A 4,303-nucleotide genomic window follows, 5' to 3' on the forward strand; every position below is an offset into this window, starting at 1 on the left:
AGAGGATTGCAGGTTCGATCAGCAATAGGAGGAGAGGGCCTCGGCCTTGTGAATGTTCTGTGCCCCAGGGTAGGGGAATGCCAGGGCCAGAAAGTGGGAGAGGGCGGAGTGACAGGCATGGGGAGGGGGGAGGCAACAGGGATTTGTTTTTGTTTGTTTGTTTGTTTTTTGGAGGGGAAACCGGGAATTGAGAAAGTTACATGTAAATAAAGAAAATAAAAAAAAAAAATATTTACCACCAGTATTGCTTTATGCAGTTCTGAGAACTTTTTGAACAATGGACAAGTATTCTGCTAACCTAACTAAGTAACATCCCTTGCCCCAGGCAAGATTTAGACATCACTACCCTAAAAGTATTTTCAGCAAAAATTTCACATTCTGCATTCTACCTTCCAGTTAATTTAGAAGTACTGGCTATTAAAAATGGAAACCTAAGGACTTGGGCCACCTAAGTGGCCTTATACTGGCCTATGGACTATCCACTCTATGGACTTGCATTGAAATATGGATATTTTCTGTCAGAGTGATATGAGTGAGTACTGAGTCATATGAAGTATAAATGTAGCCTGATGTACAGAGACATCCACCCCATGTTCTTTGGCTGACAGCTGAACTGGTGACTAAACTTGGCTGTTCTGTGGTGGCCTCCCTCACCAGGCAGAAACAACTATCTGCTGTGTCGGAGAATGTCCTGAGAATTTTATCAAGTCACAGAGAGTTTTCCAAGTCAATTTATCTTAAACATAACCTGATATTAAAACAGAGTTACTTTTATAATCAATTTCTCAAAGACTGGTTATTCAACTTCAATCAAGAAGGTAGACAACCTGGTAGCAATTATGTGTAGAATAATAAAGATGCTTATATGCTTATGGTTTTGCTTGACCTACTTAACAATACAAAAAAAAAAAAAAAAAAAAAAAAAAAAAAAAAACAGAACAAATAAGACAGGCAGACCTGCTGAGAGCTAGTGTCCTGAATCAATATTCAGAGCTTGCAATTCTCCCATTTATTCAATTTCCAGCTCTGTGCTTCTCCTTTGCATTGTTCTGGTTTTATTTACTTACTTAGTTATTTACAGCTACTTCATCTTCAAGTTTTCCTTATTCAAGACAAATTGCATTCTAATGTACTCAGATCACTAAATGTACTTGATGGGGAAGAAAGGCCACGTAGGTACATCTGAGGCAGTGACAGCAGAACAATCCAATCATTTATGTAAATGAAGTAACTTAAATGTTTTATGCATAAAAAGTCCAAGAAGTTGTAAATTTCAGAACAAGTCTATTTATCAGAACCGAAAGTGCATTTTATCCTTTGCAAAATATTTCTCTCTGAACCATCGTGGTGGCATTTCATTTGTAATAAAAAGGAGGGCTCTGAAAAATCCCCACACTTTCCCTATCTGTAATCAGGAATACTGATTAACATAAGTTCAGCTTTCCATTGCAGGGAAATGCTGTGATAAGATAAAGCTTCAATTTCAGGGTTGAAATAATACTGCTTAATTCTGCTGTGCGTTTTCACCTTGAATATTTCCCTTTAACGGGAGTAGCTAAATTCCAAGTAATTAAGATGCTGAAACTCTCTTTGAAGCCCAGAGCATCTAATCACTTAACAAAAAGGCTTTATTTCCATATGTTAGCTGCTGCCAACTGCAGATGTTTAGAGCAAGCCTATGTGACAGACAGCTGCCACAGCTCCCCAGCCAGAGCACCAAGGACCTCTGCCCATCAGCCCACACCTTGGCTTTGTAAAAGGAAACAAAGTCACATTTTACTTCATGTGGATTTTGATCCGACATCAGCTTATGATAAAATGAGTTGTATTGATTTTCCTCAGGAAGATAATGCTTGCTAAGCACCAAGCACCATTTTCTCTGTCAGAAAACAACCAGGGCGCGCGGCTGGCTCCTCTCTTCAGAAGACAACCAGGGCGCACGGCTGGCTCCTCTCAGCCCTATGAGCCTGGATGAGTCTTCATTTATATTTTTCTTTCAAATAGCTTCAAAAGACAAGTTGCAAAGAATAAGTTCTAAACAACCTTTTCTCCAATATTGTGCAGTACTTACAACAGTTTTATTTCCAAACAAGAGATAGCAGCAGTAAACACGCAAAGAATACTCACAGTGGATACCTGAGTGCAGTCAAATGGCTTCTCACACATCCCAGAGGAAACTGAGGACCCTCTGGGTAGATCTTGAGAACTTAACATTATACCCCAACAGATTCTGAACTATAACCCGTCACCAAAATAGATTTTAGATTTAAAATTTTAAAAATCAGTATCTACCATGCATTTATGGTCTTGCTATATGACATAGTACCTCTGACCATGGCTTGATTAGTGTTTAGAGAAATGTTGGGTAACCTAAGTTTATGGAAAGAGACACCCCCTCCCCCACCCCGATCAAACTTCTGTCTCTTGCCTTAGCCTAAAATATGGGTGTTAACAGGGAAGGCATTACATTGGTTTGCTGGCATGGTAAACTCGCAGGCAGAAAGCTCAAACATCAAATTGGGTGTTGGGGGTGGTAGACAGTTAGAATAGCCCTACACATGCCATTTGTAATAACAGGAAAGGTGGGGGAAAGAAAGTCAAATAAACCTAGAGGCTTCTCTGGTGCAAATAGGATTTAAAAATTGCAAGCTCTTGAAAAATTATGCAATTTCTTAGACAGTTCTTATATGCTAACTGTGAGTTTTGAAATCTAAAAAAGAAGAATAATGAAGAAAAGTTAACTTTTTCATGAAAAACCAATCTTCAATTGAAACAACAGGTTCTGTTGTTTCCAGAATGGGTAAATATGTAATATATTTATTGAATGCAGATATGTATTGACTGAATTCATGACTGACTGAATGAATGAATAAGATAACCAGCTTATGTTCTTGTGAGCACCGCCAACACAGTGCAGTCAAATATGTGCTATTACCCTCAGATGGAAATTCAGAGCAACATTGCCTCTAATGCCATGTAGCTAAGCCCTTTTGAAATAACTGTTCCCATCATACGATGGTTATTTTTTTTGGCGGGGGGTGGGGGCGGAGAGATCTCACAGAGCCTTGGGAGAGCTTTACTGACTTCTGTCAGAAGCCTGAAATCAAAGGACAGCACGCGCACACACACAGACACATCACTTGCTAATTATGTGGTGAGGATATAAGAGAGGAGTCCAAAGATGCCACCACCCTGTCATTTGGCCTTCATCCTTCAGCAGAAGATTGAGCAGATGTAAGAGCTCAGAGACAATGCTTTTTCATGAGTCTGTAGGGCAGATAGACAAAAGACAACAGGCAGACAGGGCACTGCCATGGAAACTTCTCATTCTTCTTCTTTTTATTTTTTTTTTCAACACTGCAAAGGCTTTATTTGTACAATCTTTACAGGACAGTTTGGGGCTGTGTCACTGAGTAAAAACCTGTCGTCTCAGGCCTGTTACTAAGATCTAAATAAAGACAAATCAGACTTACTGGTGACAATCCTTTTGGTCCTATCTTGTTTCTAACAGTTTCTATAGCACTCCAGTCTTCTGTGGTACTGTACCACTCTGAAAAAGGTACCTTCAGGCTCCTTTCCATCCCCCAAAGCTGCAACAAATGCTTCCTGCTGCCTCCTCTTAGCCAAAGCAGCCAAAGATTTAAACGTCTTTGGTTTATAGATGGCCAGGTTCACAAGTACTTTCCTGTTGAGCTCCACCTGGCACTTAATTAAGTTGACAATGAATGCTGGGTACTGTAAGCCATGTTCCTGGGAGGTAGCTGTAATTCGATTAATCCAGAGGGTCCTCAGGTTCTACTTAAGTCTGTGGGACTTCTTATACTTAGCCTAGGCTCTGGCCACCGCCCTGACTGCCAGCCGGTAGCTGCGATTCTTCTTCCTTCCCCTAAAATGCCGATCCTGTTTCAGCACCTCTTGAACCGGCCAATAGTGATCAGTGAGGCAGTTGGTTCCGCAGCCAAAGCCACATCTTAAGGAAGTCCATGATGGGCCCCCAAATCCCAAGGGGGCTGAAACTTTTCATTCTTATCACCTCAATGTCTTGTCTGTCACCAACTGGGATAACCAGGATGAGAAAAGGAGTGTAGGATTTGGAATCCCACTTTTGACTCTCCAGGATCTCCGATAGTATAAGAAAATAAAATCCAATTATCAGAAGAGCCCTGAGAAAATATTTTCAATATTCATCTGTGGGAACACTTGAAAACAGTGTTTTTAGAATCTCTTGTATCTATTTCTTCATTACTCATGACTGGTTCACGTGCCTCAGGACACTGAACTCGAAGGTGGGGGTGATGAGAGG

The 4,303-nt window shown here is 40.6% G+C and overlaps 1 pseudogene; it reads right to left on the reverse strand.

The window, feature by feature from the left end:
- Window positions 1-3,504: 3,504 nt before the first annotated feature.
- On the reverse strand, window positions 3,505-3,985 carry LOC116093325 (annotated as a pseudogene).
- Between the last annotated feature and the right edge of the window lie 318 nt (window positions 3,986-4,303).

This window comes from Mastomys coucha, unplaced genomic scaffold, assembly GCF_008632895.1.
Source record: "Mastomys coucha isolate ucsf_1 unplaced genomic scaffold, UCSF_Mcou_1 pScaffold16, whole genome shotgun sequence".
Lineage (NCBI taxonomy): Eukaryota > Metazoa > Chordata > Mammalia > Rodentia > Muridae > Mastomys > Mastomys coucha.